This window comes from Nipponia nippon, unplaced genomic scaffold (genome assembly GCF_047370975.1).
Source record: "Nipponia nippon isolate SJK-2023a ecotype South Korea unplaced genomic scaffold, ASM4737097v1 scaffold_6, whole genome shotgun sequence".
Lineage (NCBI taxonomy): Eukaryota > Metazoa > Chordata > Aves > Pelecaniformes > Threskiornithidae > Nipponia > Nipponia nippon.
The window spans coordinates 79,029,919-79,053,349 of record NW_028262380.1 but is presented as its reverse complement, the minus strand read 5'-3'; positions in this window follow the sequence as shown (position 1 = coordinate 79,053,349).

Here is a 23,431-nt window from a genome sequence, read left to right as displayed (position 1 = left end):
GATCTAAAGTCTGATGGTATTTTTATGAAGTTCTTAGCCATCCCTGTGATGATCACCTTTATGCACTTTCTCAGCTATCTCCAACAGACATTTGTTTTTGTCAACCTGAGTAAACTATTCCATAAAGTCAATAATAGGGAGAATGGCTGCCTTTTATATAAATCAAAGGGGTTTAATTTTAAACTGGTTAGAACTGTATCAGCCTTTGCACCCAAATATATTTAGCCTCTGCATAATGTGTAAGCCCTTGCGAAAGGCTCACTCGGAACATGTATAAAAAAATCTGCGTTCCCCGACACTGAAAAATTCCACCTGAGTAGAAGTCTTACTAAATTTACAACAAAAGGAAAATATTTTAGTGGCAGTGCAAAGGGGCAAGGTGAGGCTATAGGGTACCACTAAGGATTCTTGAGATATAGATGTTGAGTGTCCAGCTGAGACATACATATTCATAACATAGCAAACTTTTACAAACTGAAAATTTACTCAGCTGAGATAGGTTTCAGTCAACAGCTTTCATCCTCCAAAGGCAAATATAATGAGCAGTTTAGTCCTTCTCCTTCCCTGCCCCCTTTTTTGGGTCCCCTCCTCCCTAGTTTGTGGAATGCAAAGTGTCATACACATTCCTATATCTCTTTAATATTGTTTCTAGCAATAAAATATTTTGCATGCCATATGCAATGGTAGCGAAAATGAGACTTATTAAATGTCATCAAATTTAAGGGACCATATCAGCATTTTAAGATGAGCCTTATTAAGATGAAATTCTGTACTTCAGCTTGTTGTGAAGTTATTTGATATTTCAGTGTCACATCTAATACTCCTGATCAATAATGTGATACACTGTATTTTAGTGAATGGAAAGACTTTTTTTATGCATCAGTTATCTAGCTAAGTTATCATAATAAGAAACTCTGCTGTTAACCTGTCTTCGGATTTATGCTTCTGTTCTCCGCTTTTGATCAAATCTATGATAATTTTTATAAGATAAAATAGAAAGAGATGGGGGAAGATCAGCTCATCTGAATGCAAATGAGCTTTTTTTTTTTTAAAAAAAATATCTCTCAGGGCTTATCTTTTTATTACTCTCATAGAAAGCAGGACAGTCTGGTTAGAGCCAGGGTCTAAATCAGAAATGAACTGACAATCCACTGATAACATGGCACTTTCAGAATATATTCTCTGCTCTAAGCTCCACTGACTAAGGGTGAATCAAATTCTACAAGTCAATCAGCTTAGGGTTTGTTTTTTACATGAAGACTTATGAAAATTTAACTGTACTCTATTACCTGAAACGAACTTTTATCTCAAACATCTACGACGCGCTACTGTCATAGGTCAGAAAAAAAGACTGCAAGAAAGTATAAATGAAATAGGAGCTTTGCCTACTAGATTTTGTTTCTTTGGCTTACTCTTAACAGTTTGAGTTCTGCCATCGTATCTGTGATGCAGTATTAATAGCCGGGTTTCCCGAGAGTCATATAATAGCTATTTTGGTTCTCTGAAGGAATGTTAAGTGAAGAGCTAAATCGATACATCATACATCAAAAAACTGGGGACACACATATGCATACACACACACCCCAAAGCCTTTCAAAGCACTGACCTTCAGCCCCACCTTCCGTCTTCGCTCTTTTGAACCGAAGACTGTACTTATGCCCTCCCTACAGTTGATCTTTCCCTTTCTAGGGACATTTTTTGCTACTATAGTATCCATGTTTATGGCTGAAGACCAAGAGTGGATTCTCACTCTGACTGCTTATGCCACAACCTATGCCTAAAATATTTTCCTGTCATCCAAGGTAGATGCTGGCCAGCAGGAAATATCTTTTTTCCTTATGTAAACTCCTGGAAGGTGTCTCAGAGAGGATGTCAAACCAAAACCTAAGGGAACATACGGACTAGGCCCCAGAAGCAACTGATTGTTGCAGGTCTTACATCTTTGAAGCCTATACCAAGCTGGTAATAATTTGATTTAGAACACATTCTGCATCTACTGTTAACTGTTAGTGGTTGATCTGATGTCTTTTGCTACTGCATATAGAGTGCTAAACAACAATTTTATCACAAAAAACAGTACATGGGCTTGCTTCTTTTCAAAGCCTGACCAATTTTTAAATAGAAATGGAAGAAAAATAACCACATTTCACATATATCATTAGCACTATATCTCTTCTGGGTTTTCAGTTTTTTCTGTTCTTATTTAAGGTATAGGTTAATGAAAAGTATTGAAATGGGATTTCAAGGCAGGTGGCAGTTAAGGTATGGAGAGGTATGTGTCATCCCATAACCCTCAATATCAGTGGACAATTTACTGAAGCTAAATTATTTCTTCCAAGAAAAATAGCCACATAGTGTCTTTACCTTCCCTGATGTCTCCAGAGAGAGCACTACTAACTACATATGCATATGCATTTAGCGAAGTTACAGTTCTTTGAATATATACATTTAGCAAACTATCATTTTTAGGACAGTCTACTGAAGCAGTATTTTATTTTTTAAGATATTTTAACAGAAGACTTACTTTGTTAAGGAAAAGTGTTTCCAGTCACAATTTAGACCTCCATTGTCCTTATTAAATAGAATTGCTTTCCTACTGTATGGGTAAAATTGTTCAGCTGAATGTGGCACACATTTTTGTCATTGCTAAATATAGATTCTGCTATGCTGCCAATTACGAGAGTAAAATTAGTAAATATGGTGTTAAGGAAATTAACATGCATTATTTCTCTCTGCCCTTGAGTATTAGGGTTACTCTTCACCTCTCACATTATTCTACCCTCAGTTTGTCAGAACAGAGAAAGCTACTTGTCGCTACATCTCGTTCAACTGCGAGTACTTTTTTTTAATTCCTTTTTTTTTTTTCCCATTTTTTAAATTAATTCAGCTCTTGCCATTATGCAGTCTTACTCAGTTGTAGTTTTTGTTTGTTTCTTTCTTTTCAGTCATAGGTAGCAAATGTTAGTTCACACAAAATATAAATCAGACAGATATAGCACATCAACTTTGACTTTGTTGTTCCCCCTCCTTTTCTGGATAGCACCCATGGACAATATGTTTAACACCAACTTCCTTACTTCTCCCACGCAAAAATTCATCACCAGCTCCCCAAACTGTACTTTCAGAAAGGCACGCATATTGGACCATGAGTCAAGAAAATTATTAATTACCTGTAGATCAGTAGCAATAGCTTCACTAAAAGGGAAAATTAAATGAGACCAACTAACCAATAGGTTAGCAAAAGGTGAGCATTAATGTATCGGTGTATCAATTTAAGTGTCAAGTGTCCATAGTAGCTTTCAAGGGTGATAATGGATTTTAGTATCACCTAGGGACAGATTTTAATTGTGCCCTCTAACAGTGCTGTTCGAGCCATTCTATGACTGAAGTATTACTATTTCTATAACAACTTGGATGTAAAACTTTACTCTGGGATGAATTGTGGCACTTAAGGGAATCCAGGAGGAAATTATTTTACACATTCAACAAAATTAAATATATTTTGCGTGCCCAACATCCCCATTTGCTAGCTTTAAACAAATTCTGGCTCAAGACTGTTCTACAAAAAACGTGCACTGATATAACCTATGCTGGTATCTTCCAGACAAGGAGAGAATGAGAAGAAGGAAGCTTAACCATGTGTCCTAAGAGGTCAAGATCCATGGGTTCAGTAAGACAGAAGAGTCTGAACCAAGGTAAAACACGAGAAGCGTGAAGCAGGCTGACATAAACACTCTTTGCATACTTGAGTTATGCCTGGTTATGCCCCCATGAATCCATATGCAGACATAGCTACTCTATGAAGAAAATCCCACGTTAAACAAATCTTGAGTTCTCCTTGCCCCTCTCAAGTAAATCAGTGAATGTAAACTTATGAACAAAGAAGAATCTCACAAGGCCCAGTGGCTTCATCTGCCATATAGTGGCTATACCCCCTAATGCACAAGGTTTCTTAATTGACATTTACTTCTCTTCTTTCCGTTTTTAAATTAGAATTCAAGCATCATATTCACAATGATATGTTTCTGAAACCTATGAGCTAATATTCTCATCCCAATTAAAATGAGGTAAACAGATTGGTTTTAACACTCAGTGGCATTCTTTTTATGGACTCTTATTCCTTCATAGACCACTTAGTTATAAATAATCCATGCATAGAGCAATTAGGCCTCTTCCTTGTTTTATGGGTTACAGACTTTATGCCTGTGTAAGTAACATAAAATATTCTAAAGCACTACAATGCAACAAAGCACATTTAAATCCCTTTGTTAAGAGTCACTGAATAATTCTGATATTTAATTTTTTCTCCTTTGTCATATGATTACAGCCTTTTGACTGAATGACACAGTTACTGAATCCGGACCAAAGAAACACTGCTACCTGAAGGCACTTTACAAAAGGTCATCTTTAGCACCTACACACAGTTAAACGCGACGATGCGACAAGATACTGACAGAAATACGAGGAGCTGCAATTTTCACACAACTAACAACTCGGAACTAAAACGACAGGAAATTATTTCCACACTTTTTGTGGTAGAGAAGCAATAGATATACCACTTCTTTTAGAAAGAATCATCTCATGCACTACAGGATCATGTGAATGACATGGGATAGGTGGGTCACTGAAGTCAGAGATAAAACTCTCCTTTGCTTCAGTGGGCCTCACACCAAGACTTACATGTTTCTTCTGTGTAGAGAAGTGGAAGAACTTAGGATGAAACTGAGGTAGAGGGGAAACTACAGAAGAGAGGCATATTTGGCTTTGTCTTTATTGTTTGAAGTTAAAATCATTAACATGCTTTCTGTTATCTTGCAGAAATGCTATTTATAACCTTTACACTTTAAACATACGGTCAGGTTACACTGAATTCTACAGCATCAGTAGAGATGTTCTGGGAGAGTTTGCAGCAACAACTGAAGTCTTTGCCCTCCTCTATGTAGAAAAGATTCAATATTGCCCAGGGAATTACATTCAAGGACAGAAATAAGAGTGAGAAAAGCTTTCTTAACAAATTTCCAAAATAAATTTAGACTGCAAAAGACTGGGAAGAATATTAATCTGTTTTATTCATACACACTCTCTTTTAAGACAAATTAATTATGCAGCAGAAGCATTTAGCATAAAAATACAAGCTTTGAAATGTGAGTGTTAAGTGTAGTACAGGGAAATGAAACTGATAGAAAGAGATTGAAAGAGGCTAATTAGAAAATGTCTGGGAGAGTATAACTGTTTGACAAAAAGTACAGAAGATAAAGCACTGTGGGCTTTAGCAGATTATTAATGGTCTGCAAGATTTATTATCCATTCACCTTTGAGATCAGCTCCCCCTCTCCCCCCCCAATTTAGTCTCGACTACAAAAATGCAAAACAGCAAATGCAACTGTGGTTATAATGCGGTCACAAGCTAATTATGTTCTTCTTCAAATTTTAAGAGTAATAGCCCTAAGAATATAATATCTTACAATAAACATAAGTTCTATCAGTTAAAGCTATAAACTAGAAAACTATGACCAGATTCTCATGCTTCTTAGTTTTTCATAAAGGGTGAGCATAAAGATTTGTTCTGCAGACCTCCATCCCACTAAAGGTATTAATGCTCTGAGAAAAATCCCCTTCAGTGGGTCTAAGCAGATTCCACTACTGCAATGATTTTTCCCTAAGAAAAAATAGCATAGAAAACGTTTCACAATAGCAGTCACTCATTTAGTCACGTGGCTAAGGAGTATTACTTCCCTCTGTACACAAGGTTCTGAAACTAGATCCACGAGAAGAGTGACTTGAGACCTCTCTACTGATTTGCAATGAAATTAATGTAATAGCAAACCTGTTAGAAATTTCACAGCAGTTTTATGGAAAAATAGGTTAAGTCATTATTTTTCTACATCAAAAAGAAACAGGTATGGCTTTGAGTAGTTGGGTTTTTAGATTCAGATGACTTCTGCATCCCCTGACCCTGTATTTTGCTTATTAGTTATATCTGTATTATAAGCAGGAGGATGGAGAACCTGATGTTTTTGGCATTACACAGGTAGAACAGGGAGTCAAGTAAAAACAGAGGTAAATTACAGACCTATCAGGTAAATCTGCAGTACCCTGCTACTTCTGTGAGCCAAGTCTTCAGATTTACCCGAGAGTTCACTACATAAAGAAGACTGTATAGTCAAGCTTTACATTTCAGAAAATGAAGAGAAATATATTTTCTCTAATTTTCAAGTCCACTGGTTTATAGTTGAGCACAAATGATAACTTGCTGTTGTTATTTGTTAATAATCATGCTCCGGGTTTAATATGGAATTCTAATAATGTAGCAAGAATCCCATATACAGATCTTTAGATATTATTTACTTAGAAATAAATATAAATAAACAAGCAAAGGGACCAGAGCTTTTATGAGAGCTTGCGTTTTACGTACTAAAAGAATGGCATAGTGCCATTGGGAATATCAAAAGTAGGCATATTTCTGGAACCACAGTCCTACATCTGTGAGAACTGTGAAGGACATTGATCCCTTCTTGGCACGGACAGGAAAGAAATGAAAGAAACTACTGAAAGAAATGGCGAGGAGAAAAAGTTCCTAGAAAACCTAGGACAGTAAAGCAAAACACAGAAATACATGCGTAAGAACCTTTTCATGCTCTGTCACTTATTTATTAATAACCTTATTGGAAAGAAGCTCCTGAGGTTCTTATTTTTCTATTGAGGTATTTGCTTTTCACAAAAAACACTGCAATAGAACGTTCATAGCAATAGATTATATGGCTGTAATGGCAATGTAATAGTCATTTCAAGAAATGCTTGAAACATTTAGGCACCTCATGAAATAACTGAGCGAAACAGACAATGTAATAGAATGTCTGTCATTCAAGTCATTTTGCAAAGTGACTCAAAAATTTTAGTTATTTCATAAAATGACTGGTTTCAGAATATGACCAACATAAATATGATTTGTCCTTTAGTACAGTGCACTTCTTTGTATCTTAGAGAACTTTCAATGCACTGTGAAATAGCTGATACACAAAATATTACCAGAAAAATATTAAGACAAAGTTCTATGGATAAGGTTTCCATATTGTATTCTTATTGAACGCTACTTATCATACTCACAATGTTGTCAGCTGAGAGTCCTTCCTTCTTCAGTCCCTTCCTCAGGTATATCCATTTATGAAATACTTCTGCAACAAACAGAGTCATTTTTATTACCACAAATTATTTAAGAATTATGTGCAGCGGAAGAAATGCTCATTCCAGCCTGTGCTACTTCAGTTTTATGCCGATTCATCACTACATCACCTCACTTCCATATTGTGGTAATTCTACTGATCTCAAAGCAGTTGTTTCAAAAATCTGCAGTAACACCAGCAGTGAATCAGACCCACACTGTGTCATGTCATAACCTTGGAAACAGAAACCAAATAGTGACACTAGAACGATTGGTATTTTATTCGTCACGGACAGTGTTTACAATAACTACAAAGCACAAATGAGTGCTATGAAAAAAAGAGAAGGCAAGGATGGTCAAACACAGAGGCATTTCCTATGAGAGAGATTAAATAACTGTCTGTTACTCCAGCAGCAACCTCAAGTTTATAAAGTCCTAAAAGCTTTGTTTTTTTCTAGAAGGTGGAGTAATAGGTCAAGGAAGACTGTAAGAAACTCCTTCTTGAAGTCTTTCACTGCACATTTGCTACCGGTTACCGAGACTGAGATAGGTGAACCTTTCATCATGTGCATTTCTTGCCAGCTTGGTAACACTGAATATACAGGATACCGTCCCAAGCACTTTTTACTAGCAGCTTGGAAATATGTCAGAAGGTTTATTTTCTTAGCTTATGTTGAACAAAAGAACACATGAGCTGTTACCCTGCACTGTTAAACTTAACTGATAAAAGGAAGATAAGTATTTTGTAAAAGGGTTATCCATTAGGGGAACTCAATTAGATAATTGCCCATTAAAGCTGTGGATGTGCAAGCCTCATAATTTTGGTAGTCTGGCATTTGGGGAGAGGGGGTGAGTGAGGGGAACAGGGCAGGCTGGAAGTAGCTTAGTATTTGCCAAGGAATGATACATCAGGATTTACATGATTATTAAAAGCAGAAGGACCTAATGTAAAACACAGAAGCTCAGAGACTGGGTAGAAGGTTCAGGAAAGAAGGGACTACTTTTTCCACTGAATAAATGGACTAAAAGACAGGAAGGGCATTTCAAACAGGAAAGAATTTCAGCCACATGGTGCCACCCACTAATGAATTAATGACTAATAACGTAAAATTCCCTGAGGAGATCTTAATATATCAACGTGGATTTTGCATGAAAGTAAATGACAGAATATACTACTTCTTAAATTAAATATCAAAATAGTGCTTATCTTCAAAATGCTTTTCAACATTTAAGATTTGTTTTGAAAATAGGAAAGGAAAACCACTATTTTTCTGTATGTGATATTTAAAATAAAGTAGCAGCAACATTAGGTACACATTGGAGACTGCTGCTATTAAAAAAAGGAAATTATAAAATTTTATGTTAACCTTTCTGTAGGATTATTTTGGCAGGGTTAGTTAGATCCTTGGTGACTGAACTATTAGTGGGAGGGAGAGGGGGAAGTTGCTATGTTTGTGAATGACTAGGATTCTTTTTAAAAATGCTGCCATCTGTGTTAATAAAATGTACACATTTTTACTTTGCTTAGAAACTCTGAAAATGGCATTCATATGCATGTGTTTCATGACTATAGATCTGTTCAGTATAAAATAGTATGCAAACTACTGACCACCAGGGCCATCCAGAGTTTCCAAACGTGCATTAGCTCGCGATACTAATTGGTGTTAGGCATCGTACTTAATTCCAAAGCACATTCTCACCAGTTTCTATGAGGTCTGCCTCATATAGAAAAAGTTTGCAGAATCCCATCCCTTACTTTTCGCAACTTAATACAACAAAATAAAGCTCTGATTCTGCAAAGAATTAGGTATGAATAATCTTATATATGTGTAATTCCATTCAGCTTCACATTTCAGACTTCTCCCACTGGAATTTAAAATTACTCTGTGTGTATTTCTCAAACAAAAAAATAGATCTAGATATTATCTTATGAACATTTCCAATTGAAATGCGTATTTGTTCATTAATTACTTTAGGTTGAATTTACTTAGACTCTGTTTTTATTCACAGTTTCACTATGTTTTGAAGGCTACAAGGCTATAAAACAGTGACATAGCGGCAACCACAATTTTCCTTGTTTGATCTCATCTATGGAGATTACAAAACTCAGGTCAACACTACTAAAAGTAACTTTGTTATGCTCCCGAGATCTTGAATATAGGCTCTCCAGCTCCATCTTCTGGTGCAAAAGTACCTATGAAGGAGTCTAGTACTTCAACAGCTAATTTTACCAGCCACATACGTCTTCAATATATGAAAGGAATTCCAGCAAAAATGAGCTTATCATTCATAATATATGACAAGATCTGGATTGGTAGTCATTTTACTGAAAGGCAATAATTTTCTCTGCCCAATTTTCACATACTTTCCCCATTTCTTCTAATCCCCAATACATAATGTAACTAGTCTCAAAGATGCTTCAACCTACAAGGGCTAGATAAAACTCATTTTGGGATTATATTCAAGATTGAAACAGTCTCAAAATCAATCTTAAAATCTTCTGGGACTCACTTATTCCAGGTGCCATGTAACATACTCACAGTATTTGAACGAGTCATTCCAGCCTGTACCAGAATAACAGAACCTGCTCAAAACCTAATCCTTGACTCCTCAGAATTTAAAATTTCGCAAGATTACTAAGGGTGTAGCCACATAACTCACATTACAATGAACACCAAGAACAAATCTCTGGAAATCTTATTCATGCTTCCTCTGGTAAATTATATTTGCAGGTGCTGAATAGTCTAAACTATTCCAGTGCTAAAACAATTCAGTGTTAAGCCAAAAATCAAACTAAAACACTGAAAAAGGTGAATCACTTTGCCAAAGCTGGTTCAAAAACATCTTCTTAAAGCAACGTGTTACTTATGCTTTCTTTAAGATTAGGAAATATTTTCAGCTGCTACTGTTCTCACTAATACTGCTTGAAGACCTTGAGCTCAAAAAACATAACCCACAAAGGAGAGAGATTTCCCTCAGCACACAAACAGTTCCACTGCATGTGACTTTCTGACACAAAACTAGAGGAGAAATTAAACCCCAGATTTCTCAGCATCTGGAATATTTGCATCCTTAAAAATTGCAATCTTGGATGTTAACTGAGGAATTTAGGCTTTTGTTAGTGGTTTTATTTATTTGTGATGTTTAGAATTATTCATAATAAGCACCAGCATCACAATTTTCCATTATTATTGTGACTGGCAATTTTGCTTTAGCAAACTGGTTATATTGTCAAAGGATTGAACTGTATTGAGTTACACCGCCGTTTGGTTGAGAGTCCTCCAAGACGTAGAAAAATGCTACAGGAAGAGGCATTTGAAAGATGCACTCTATAAAGTGCATTCCCAGCGGTGCAAGAAAACAAAAAATGCAAAGTGTTTGGCCTGATCACCTACGCTCATTAAATATCATATGCATTTCATGTGTGATTCATAAGTTTCCTTGACTAACAGATTATAAAGACAAGTTCACCCCATAGTTTCATTCCTTGTTTTCCTGCCCAAATTATTATACTGTCACCTGAACTACTCAAAGAGCTGACAGACTCTAAGAGAAAACAGGAGTGACTCTCTTACCTGCCTCACTAAGATTATTTGTGCTTTGAGGTTCTTGGGTGAAGAACATTATTGAAGATCACAAAGAACAGTTATTTCTAGATTCATCCAGGCAGATAACATAGACTTTCTTGGTGGAGGGCATTTGTCTCTAAAAGAGAACGCAGAGTTCTGTAATTTTAAAACAATATTTGAAGGGGGGAGAAGAAAGAGACAAGTTGAGAAAAGTTTCTATTTGAACACAGCTCATAGATCAGATAAAAAGGCTTTCACCTAGGCTGTCACTGATTAACATTTGAGTGTCTCTGCTATAAAATTCAAATCTGATTCTCAGTCATCCAGTTCGAGCAGGTTCTCCTGACCAGCAAGTTATTAGTTACTCTGCAGCAGCCTTCAACTTCTGAATTCTCTAATCCTTTCTAGAAGGCATATATGAAATTTCCAAAGGAGTCTCAAGTGTAAGACAAATAAAATTAATGTGTTATTTCCCATTGCCTTTAAAATAAAAAAAAAAAATATGATTTTTGTAATGATGGATTCTTACTGTCTTGCAATGGAAAAGGCTATCACAGTAAACTGTTTTCAATCTAAAAAAATTACACCAAGGACAATTTATGGAGAATAATAGGTAGAGTGAATGCTTTGATAAAACAGGAAGCAAGATTTTAAAAGTTGTCTTCTACCGTCTGCATTAGAGTAATGCCAAATTTGAGGGTTTTAACTTGTAGACAGTCTAACTACTATCTGCTTTCTTCTAGTTTACTGAAGACTTCAGTATTTACATAAAATGGAATTACTTCAACAGGAAGGACTTACGTGATGAGGGACATGGGAGTTAAAAGACTGAATAAATCAGAAACTTCAGCTTGAATCTGCCACAGCCAAAAAAATTCTTTTAATATCTGGATCATATTACTGTATCACACTAGCTGCCCAGCTGGATTATTCAGGTATCTATACCAGAAACGCTAGACAATGTCTTTCTATGAAACACTGTATTCCTCAATAAAAAAATTAAAAATTCCCTATTTGCCCCAGGTTAACTTTCCATCCAAATTATGACCCACTACACAAAAATCCTTGCTCTAGCAGGAATCTCACCTTAACCCAGAAGCCTTCATGCTTCTCCAGGCAGGAACCAAGTTCTTTTCCATAAAGGGCTGTAAAGGCCTACAAGGACTGGTTTTGGCTGAAGAAAAAAACTCCTCCAATGTACAAATGAGACAGCTGCAGTGCAACCTACTTATAGGGAGAAAGAGACCAGAAGGAATAGCAGAGTTACACTGAATGAAATATTCTGCTATAAAAATTATAAGCAGCTAAAATCTAGGAGGCCTCATCATCTTAAGGCAGTTCCATGTTGTATCTAACACCATCTAGCCAAAAAATACCGCCAGAACAATGACATCAAGCTGTTGTAATTTTGCCTTCCTGAGCAGCTAAGCATTGTCCACAAGTCAGAATCCTGCCTCACATTTTCTGAAGGGGTAACAACCTGACCAAGAGCATATATCAACTATTACTTGAATTTTACAGTACTTTTCTCATACACATAATGATTCCTAGATTCTTTCTCAACTTCCCTGGAGGTATTTAAAAGACATGTAGATGTTGTGCTTCGGGACACAGTTTAGTGGTGGACTTGGCAGGGCTAGGTTAATGGTTGGACTTGATGATTTTAAAGGTCTTTTCCAGCCTCAATGATTCTATGATTCCATGATTCCCCACCAGGGCAGCCAAACTTAACGTATGACCAATAAGATAGTAATCCCATTGTGGTATGCAAAGAGTTTTTAAAAGTGTAGTGCTTAAGGGACATCGGAGACAACCTCAGATCATTTCTATAGTTTCCTTCACTCTCTAATAATCTCTATTATAGTTTTTAATTTTCTCTATCAACGTTATCCCTTGGTAAGAGCATCCCAAACTTGCAGACTTACCCAGGTCAGGGACCTATCTTAGTATTATCTTCTTTAAAGTTCAGTGTCCAACCACTGGTACCGCTGTAAGATGACAGAAATGACAAAGAATCGTCTGACTATAATGAGGACTGTTCTGGTAAGCAATGCCTGAACTCTATGAACAAAGAAAGAGAAAGTAGAGATTTAATGAATATGCAACAAGGTGACTACAATTCTTAAATTACTTGACACAGACTTGGATTGTGGAAGAGTGTTATAATTATTAACAGCTGGGTACTGACTTAAGTTTATGCATATGTTTAAGAATGGAAATGTCCTAATTTTTACAATAAAAATTTGATTCCACCACCATTTTTCTTTGCCCTTACACTCCTGAACTGGAGATCCAAACAGCTGAGAGAGCATGGAATAGTCCATGCAAATGGTAGGGTTTTGCAAACATATAAGTAGTTATTAATTCTGAAATTTAGTTCTGGATTAGTACCTGTTACTATCTGGGACTGATTTCTGAATCGCTGCTGAACCGTTATTTGCAAACAAGCTAGCAGTACAGTTAACCTGCCTTTGAGATCTTGAATGTAGGGTAATTTAATGCTTCCTCGCTACTACTTCAGGGCTGTTTTTCAAATGTCTTTTTAACATATGATTCCCATGTGACTAACCACTTTTCTTACAACATCACTTGTATTTTTTAATGGATTAGTATTTACTTTCAAATCTAGCAAGGAAAGAAAAACAGCCTTTGCTTTTCTGATGCTTCCTAAAGGTCCTGTTACTTTCCAGTTGCAGGACTCTGTTGAACTTTATGAGGTTTTATCCCATGGGATATCTGCCTACTGTTTTGCATTTTTTTTTTTTTTAATTAGATATGAAGACAACTGCCTATCTTAAACAAGGGAGGGCAGTAATTGCTTTTAAAAACAGTGCTAAATTAAAATGAGAAAGTCTTTTGCATCTTAACGAGGAACAAGGTAAGGTACAAATCATACAAAAAGACATTCTGAGAACAACATTTCTTCATGGAACACAGAAGACTACAATTACTATCCAGTGATGTGGGTAATATACTTTTGAGTATTAAAAAACTATATGCATGTTTTTATGACAAGATTTTACTAATATATTAACTATTACATATTTGAATATATCCTTTTTAACCGAAGAAACGCCACAGAAAAATAAAATCCCAACATTTTCCCTATATTTAAAAATGATAATATTTCTGAAACAAGAATTCAGAGCCCCACCAAATTAATTTCACCTTTCTCCCTTTCCTTTGATCAGGGAATTTGCCATATTCCCTACTTCTGGTTTCACTCAGTTTGAACTTCTGTTTGTGCAGTGATTTCCTTTTAACATTTTTGGATTTAAATTAGTCCCTGAAGAAATAACTGACAGAAAAGTTTACTGTGATGTCAATTTTTAGGGCCTTTCTAATTATTTCTCCCCTCCCCCAGTACCTATAAACATCTAATCTTCTCCACTATGCTGCAAGCTCATTAAAATTAGAACCCTAATTAAGAATATTCAAAAGATTACATTTTGTCTGGCTGATAGCACCACTACAGCTGCTTGACTCATCCTTCAGACTATAAAGAAATAAAAAAAGTCTAAGAAAAGTGAAATGGAGACTCTATGTTTTTATATAAGAAGACTTAATAGATTTGGAACAGGCCTCTTCCTAATGAAGAGTTCCTAAAGGAACTGACTTACAGAAATTACTTAATTCTTGTCTACATGATTGCAGTTTGTTTTTTTACAAATATGAACCAACATTTTCACCACCACATGTGATAGCTGCTAATGTTGAGTTTGAAAGGAAGAAGACTGCAAGGCTAATTTCTCCTCCAACCCGTTATTTTTATGTACATCAGCACTTCATCATCTTTACTGAGACTTGCTGAAAATTTAAAATACCCTAAGAGAGGCTCAGAGAGTGTTCTTACAACGGTATTTATCTACTGTATCATTACGATTCTTGTTACCGTAATTTCAGTTCTGAACAACAATTATTTGATTTATGGGAAGTATCGTTTCCATTTTATGGACAGGTAATTGAGCTCTATGATACATTAATTGATTTGCAGGGGAAACATATTAAAAGCTGGCTGAAAAAGCAAATTATTCAGGATCTTCACAATCTCAATGCCTTTTAGAGCTACCACTCTAGGACCACTAAAGTTTATTTTAGCTAATGTCAGTGAAGCTACAGTTCAGTGTTTGTCCAAAGAATGTTCACATTCTAAAATGAAAGTGAGGTTAACGTGGTTTCATGAGCTATAAAGGCATAATTAAAGATTACTGTTTACTCTCAGTTCAGGATCGCTTCTTAGCTCAAGGTATATTTAGTGGGAAGAGCTAAGGTAAAAGATGAAATTCAACAAAGTATTGCTGGTAAAGTGAGTTATGAGTTACACATAAAAATTTTAACAGGGGTGATCCAATCACAACTCATGTCTGACTGTGGTTCAGTGCTGCAGCTCCTAACACCCAGAATGCTAGTGATCTAGCAATTCATGAGGAACAAGTTGCCAGATCAGGGTCTGGCATGGTTAGTAATATTTAACAAAACTTTAGTTAATAAAAACAGAAAAGACACAGAAGGGCCACATCAAATTCATGCGTAATGCAACTGAAGTGATATTCACGTAAACTCTGTAATTTTATTAGGTTTTTTGTTGTTGTTGTTTTTTTAATTTGTTTTGGGTTTTTTTTAAAAAAAACAAACAACAAAAACAAAACACTGACATTTCAGGATCAGTGAAAGGTAGTACATACTCAAAACTGATGGTACTCCCTCCAAGTAAACAGAACTCCACCAATGATGAATTCGCCCCTCCGGTCCTGATCTTTATTGCCATAGTGATTTCTGCCTTTGCAGAGTATATGAAAACCCTGTCCTTCTGACAGGGTAGTAGTTTTACACTCATTTTGCACAGGTGTAAATCACAAGGCAAAGTATATAGCTATAGAAGACTGAGCTCCTGCTTTAAAATTCCTATTTTTATGAGCTTCTCACTACAGGCTTTATTATTCAAAGAAGTGAATGTTAGAAGCATTAATAATGCGAATGAAAAACAATTATAACATCTTCCCTAACAAGACACTTTAATAAAATCTTAACAGGTTAATTTACAGGGAAGGTAGGTACAATCTTCTCATTCAGAATAGAATCTTATTGTTAATTAGTACTAATAAGTCAGGATTATGTTTGCAAGTGACTGAATTTTGTGAATCAGCAGGTACGTTAACATATAGAAGAAAATTTAAGGAGAACGAACCTGAGTATCCTTTGCTCAGATGGAGTTACACAAATTTGTTATTTATCACAATATTTGTATTATACATAAGTAAGCCTACTGCAATACAAATGCAACACTATAAAATTTTGAGTTTGCACCAACATTCTGACACAATTTTTCATCAAAAGAATAACCACCTTGCTAGTTCAAAAAAGCATGTGAATAAATGAAAAAATAGAGAATGAGATTCTGTAGCATTATAACAATTCACCAATATCTCAACAGAAAAGACGTTTCTTCTACTTTGCTAAACGTTAGTTTTTAGAAACTATCTTACTACAAGGTATTACATGTTCCTATGTTATAGTACTGCATTGTAGATCTGCTGTTCTGAAACATTAGGGCATATGCCCTTTTAATGTCTGTGTTTTATTTGGTGGTCAGCAATTATAAGCAAGGGCAGTTTGGTTTTTTGTTGTTTTTGTTTTTACTTCTAAGAGAAAGCAAACATCATAGGAGGAATACTTTCAGGAGCTGGGAAAACTTCTACAACCTGCATGATAGACCAAAAGGGGCATGAATACAATCCAGAAGTTCAGCCCCAAATAGAAATACCACATTTGTATAACTTCCTATTCACATTAAAGAGCATGTTTACGTAACGTACTTCAAATGCTGGCAGCATCCCATGACATTTGAACAATACTCCCACAAACAATCCTGCCCAAATACCCATTTTTTTTCTGCTCTCTCTGTAGCTACTGTGGGAATACAGATGCAAAAAAAACCTCTCAGAATTAATCTGTTCTTGGAAGCTGTTTGTATCTGAATCCATAAAACCCCATGACTTCATAATAATTTCAGCAGCCAACAACTGTGATTGAACAATAGATAACTCCTTTTAGGAACAATGAATAGACACAAAATTTACCTGGTAGGCTTCTAAGCAAGGAGTCTCTTCAGCGTTCAGACAACTAAAACGGCTTTCAATAACTTCGCACTAATATCCACAGCAAGTAGTGTGCGCCAGTGAAAAAAAAAAAAAAGGACAAAAAATATTTTCAGAGGATTGTTTCTAGGTAATGTGGGAAACACACTGACATTCTGTTTTCAAGCAAAAGCTATTAGTAACATCGAAGCAGTGGTAGATGGCAGAAAAGCAAATATGTTGGATTATAATAATTTCCTCCAGCGTAAAAGGTTCCTAGGAGGAAAGTTCCTTACCTAATTTTTTAAAAGTTCAGTTTTGGTGGTAGTTTTTTTTGTTGTTTTTTTTTTTTTCCTCTTTTCCTTTATGATCCTATGCAAAACTGGTGACAAACACAGAGGAAAAGGAAAGGGTTGGCTGAAGGCAGTCAGCTGATAATAACATGCTGACATCATTGATTTTGATTCAAAACATAGCACCTGACTGTTAATCACCAGCAGTTGATGCAGGGACTTACAATAGGGTCCTTCCTCTTCCTTGGAAACAAGCATAATAATAGCATAGGAAAAAAATTATTAGCATAAGTAAACAAAGCATATTCATACTGTAGCTGTTGTTCAGGACCACAGCTGATCACCTAGCATGTGGCAAATACTAATCTTACCTCTATCCATTTTAACAGCTGGGCTTCCATAGTTCATTAGACTTCTGTATTTCTGCTTGTGTCTTCTGGAAGACTGACTGGGCATTGCATACGTAGGGTAATAGTATTCTGTGTATTCTGGATACGTCTGAATCACTGTATAAACAACACATGATGAATCTGCACATACATGGTGGCCAGTTTTCCAGGTTACTCCTGCTCCAATTGACCTGCTGGACCTCCAGGGCAAAAGGACAAGTACTTCTTTTTCCATAAAGTCTGTAGAATCCACAAAAAAGGCAGAAGGACAAAAATTCCTCATAAAAGCATCAGTCTGTAGCTAAAAGCGGTAGAGTCAGCAGCTAGGCGTTTCACTTCTTACGGTATTCCACTTGCAAAAGTTCCAGCTGAGTACCTGCTGAAAAGCAGAGGTTGTACTTCATTTATATTTCAAACCATAACAGCCATACTTCTGTTGCAATTCAAAGAACAGGGACAAAAAATCAAGGGGTTTGTTAGGTTTTAAATAGTTGCCAATTTCAGGCCTAATAGAAAACAAAATGGAAATTATTACAAGTATTAGGACTTAAAAATAGAAATATGGAAGAACACAAAGTGTTACACCCAGGTTGCCTATTGCTTTTTCAGCAAAGTCTTGCAAACATATAAATAACTATTTATTCCACCAATGAAGAAAACATGTATCTTATAACCTGTAGGACAAGCCATAAAACCAAAGCAAACCTGATTCCTGTAAACAGAAAATGTTCTTTAAATATTCAGTTTTGGGAGCATAAATATTTAATTGTCTTGAGCATGTCTTAGAAGCTCAGAATTACTCAAAATAGAGTCAAGAACAAGCAAAAAGCAACCTAAACTATTTTAGTAGAAAATACCTTATGAAAATGTCTTTTCTTATAATCTTTCACTATTTCAGCATATTTGGACTATTAAGAAATGTTTTGAACTATTACTTTATGTCTGAATCTTGTAACTCCAACTCATAACAACATCAGTGGGGAAGAGATAATGAGCCCTCCTTTTATTATTTGAATGACTACAATGTTTTGACATATACAATATTAATAAGAACAATTTATTCACACAGGATTTTGTTAGAATAATAAGCTGTTTACCACCAATTTTGCATATGTTTAAGAAACAAAATGAACCATTCAACATAGTAGGAAAAGCAACTGTATCTTCATCAAAAAGCCCTCAGATTACTTTGGGATAACTTACAACATCACAGGCTGCCTCAGCGTGAAGCCATATAACAGAAAGGCACATTAGAGAATGGATTCAGATGGACACCACGCTTCTGTTGTTCTGAACAAACAGGATGGGCAGACAAACTCTCCTTATAGACCATGCTCCTTGCTTCTGCGGGGTCTGCCAGTTACTACATCCTATGATAAACTGCTGGCAGCAACTGAGCCAGGACCTCTCTTGCTCCCCACTTGTTTTCCTGGTGAAGAATACAGTTTTGACTCATTTCACCCCTACTCAAACTCTGAGCAGCGCCATATACACTCTCCAGATGAATTTGACTTTGTTTTTAATCAATAATTCACTCAGGCTTACAAACTCCAGTGCTCGATATTTATATGCATATTCAGAATCAAATGGTGAAGTAAATTCACTCTTATCACGGTACAGTATCGGTAAGTACCAGATACATACAGCTTATTTCCCAATGCCTTGCTCTAAGCATTAGACAACTGGCTACACACTTAAGATTTATTAGGTTATTTGTTGAATGTTAAGAGAATCGTGATGGATAATAAATATCACTGGGGACTACTAATTATAAAATATACATAGCCCAAATTTTAATAAATAGATTTTAAGAGCAATTTTAAATCTAAAATGGAAAACACAATTTCTAGAGCAATTATTTTAAGAAATTGCACTAATAAATAGTAACACATTATATAGTTTAATGATTAGCAATTTATATAATCACATTAACAGTAAGATATATGTACAGTAATTACAACTGTTAAGTGTTCAAAAAGTTTATCTAAAATAACACAAAATAATTTGTCTGATTAAATCTTTAAGATAATACCCAATGGGCATGACTAATAACTAATATCAACGGCAACTGTTAGCTTTCAAAGAGAAATTTATTGCTGAGAAGTAGGAAGATACACATAGAGTATACATCTAAATATACGCCTATATTTAACACATATGTTCATACTATAATTTTCAATAGATTTACTTCAGATAAAAATTAATAATTGTGGAAAATTCTGCTATACAGACCTTGTTTGAATGACCATAGTTCTGTCTGAAAACACAGACTGGGAACAGTCCCGCTTCTCAGAAATATTATTCCATTTCTACTTAGAGTTTCAGAAAAATATATGGCAAAAATAAGCCTTTCATTATGTTTCAGCATTTGTTACTCTAAGTAATTGTTGCTATTGTTATTATTATTTATCTTAAATTATGTCCGTCTTATTTTGGCACATTTCTGGAAAAAGTCAAGTACCTTGAACATTTTCAATCTCTCATTTTAAAATGTGATATTCCAGATAGTTCAGCTCTGTGCAACATCTCAGAGTTATTTTTCAGATACATTTTCCGAGTTCAGAATTTGCAAATTGTTTTAGTTGGGTTGATTTAGACATATAAGAGACCCGCGCACCCGTCCCCTCAAACTTGATACTTGCATTCTCCTTCCTCAGCAATGATCATTTGATTTTTCTGCATAGGTTATTTCCATTCTAGCAGCAGCAAACCAGTTTAAATGGTGAATCATTTTATGATGTTCCCCAGGCACCACTAATCATGGTAATCTGTTCAAATTAACCCACACACCACAGTTCCACAGACAATTAACCCTTGTATTTCAGTGGGTTGTGCAAATCAAATCTCAACCACATTACTATAATCTTCTGCACACTATGTAGATTGCTTCAATATTCATAATTGCTCCTAAAGATTTTTCTTTTCCATGATTTCTCCAAACACTCAAATAATGTCTAGGTAAAATTCAGAGGAAAACAGAAACAACAAAATCAATCCAACGTCTCAACAATTCGCAATATCATATAGAGAAAATATCAATTCTCTTTATCATTACAATCAAGCACTCACAACATTTATTGGATCTGAATCAATGAAGGCAGACTATCTTGTTTGTACTAACTACTGCAGGGGTCCCAAAGGCTTTATGTCCTTTATGGCTCTGTTTTCCACCCCCAGTAATGGCCCTCTGACCTCATTCCCTAGTCTCCTCATCTGCATCGCACCATAAGGCACCCACCAGGACAGGGGCCCCTTATGCCTTAGAGGACATCTCCCACTGGGAGCTGCCAAGCAGGGACTAAAGAGGAGTTCATCACTGGAGCTAGCACCCACCTCACTCCTACACTCGAATGCCGAGGGCAGCTGGAGCAGACCGGCATGGCTACGCTGCAAGAGTAAGGGCAGGTCTTGCTCTAAAGAGAGTTCACAAACCTGGGAGCTGGAGGCAAGAACAGAAACCAGACATCTGATAGACACATGACGAGGCCTTGCAGTTTTTTGTACACTCTTCTGTCTGGAGGTTTTCCCTTAGAACATGGGCTCCCTTATGTTATTTCTATCCAGGTCAGCTCTGTAAGTATGCAAAGGAAGCAGACTTTTTTCTTGATTTGGAAGAACAGACTGGGATGTAGGGATGTTTTAGTGCAGTGTCACACAGTTCAGGACAAAATGGTCTCAGCATAGCTTCTTTGGGAGTTTCTTCTGACATTGTTTGTGCTTCATGGCCTACTAGGTGGCAGATTCAAAACATACTAGAATTGACCACGACAGACTATTAAACTTCTTGACAAGTAATTTGACTTTCATAGGATTTAGCTGATTAAAAATTCACCGCCCCATATCTATCACTCATGAAGGGCCTTGTCTTTGTCCAAGACTGTACGAAATAACAGAAAAGTGGATTTATTCCAGGGCAAACTAAGACAGCAAAGTTTGCACCATATCTGTGTGATCTCTCAACTCTCTAGTCTGGAGAAGAATGTTAATTGTATTTGTATACAAATCTAAAAAAAAAAAAAAAAAATCAAGTAAAAGAAAAAGAAATCCCCCTTGAATGGCCTATGTTTTGTCCTGTGGAGCGTCTTCCTGAGTCTGGGCGAAGCTTGCAGAGCCAGTAAAGAGAGAATTTCCCAGCAGAGAGGTAACGGAGAGAAAAGAGGGCAGAACAGCATACCAAAGAGAGCAAGGATCTGTGGAACAAGGGCTCAAAGACATCTTTCACAGTATATTATGAAATGAATATTTATCATCCTTGGTGATCTAGAGACATTCTGATGAGCTGCAGTATGGATGCCCACAGAGCATCCCAGCCAAAGGGTGGGATTGGGGAATCTCCTTGAGGATCTGAGTGATGCTCAGGTATTGATTTCACACAGAAGTAGACACAGTCAAAGCTGACAGTAGTTACAGACAGTTGGAGATTTTTACGATGGATTCATGAGCACTGTGACACATTCAAGACTGGGGGCTGCTTATAAATAGCTCACAACATAAAAGTAACTCTCACAATTCGCTGCCATGAATCTTGTGGCAAAAATCCCTTAACTCATTTTCTTCTATATGTTTCACAGAAGTGATTTGTTTGAACTTCTTATATTTAAAAACTGACTTTCTTTCATGTTAAAAGGACACATACATTACAGGGTAAAATCTAGTTCTTGATTAAATTAGCAAAGCTCATGGAATCAGGTTTTTAGTAGCTAGCTTCAAAATTGTATTTAATACCTATCAGATTGTTATTTACAGATAATAAGCATATAAACTCAGACTAAGAATGTTCATTTATAAACCTGAAGGAGTACTCACAGTAACCTTCTTGCACTACACTGCAGTGACAACTCTGTCATTCAGTAAAAGATACATAGTTACAAAACTGTAATGTAGACTAAGACCTACATTCACTGGCAACAGTAAATTTACAATGCAGTAGTTGTTGGAAGTAAATCAAGGCATCACGTGCATTATAGCTTACAGGGGCTGTGATGCACTTCTGTAATGCCTACTTAAAGATATACGCAGGAAAAAAAAATTCTATTTTGACAACCATTTCCTGTGTTGCACTTCCATAGCCCAATAAAATAATTAGCTCTGCAATGCCTCAAGTGACTTCAAAGTCACCATTAGTTGATAGTAAATAGTCAGAATACTGTTTAAAATATAAGTAGTTATCAACATATTCCAAATATTTTTAATTTAAGAGATTATTTGAAGATCACAGGACAACAGCTAAGTCCCTTGATTCTTCCATTTGACAGTGCAGCCCACACGCTTTGTCAGCTGAAACATAACTCAGTTTCATGCTGTATTATCAACACATTAGAATAGCAAAGATTTTAAACTAGTCTGAATACTTTGCAGGTTCCTGCCTCGCTATCTATTCATAGTCATTCTTCTAGTTTCGAAGCATTTACCGTTTTGCAGTATACGGGTTTTTTACGTTGTCTCACTGAGAGTTTTAAGAAATCTCTCTGTGGGCAACAGTGGATTGCAAACATACAGACATAGAGAAAAGCTCAGATATTTCGGAAAACCAGGAAGTTTGGTTGCCTACGCTGAATTTAGCCTGAGATGAAGATGACAAAATCCAAATTCTCTTGCAATTACCAAGCTAAAAGCAAGCGGTAATGGGACAAGAAATAGAATCAGTATTTTTACCTATTCTTTTTACTCGAGTACGATCACTTTCCAGTCACACTACGTTTTATGTTCAACTTGAGTACTAGGCTGACCTTTTAGGTCCCAATGAATAAAATTACATTAAAACCTCTTCTGTCTTTCAATCAAAAAGACACATTCAGTTGCTTCACCTTCATCAGGGACAGTTACTTAATCCTTTTGTTACAGATTTTCCTGCCAAATTCTTACAGTAGACTTTTCCCTTTAATCCCCTGTTATTTGTTCTCCCCAGACTCAACAGCCAGGATCAAATGAAGCTTTTCTA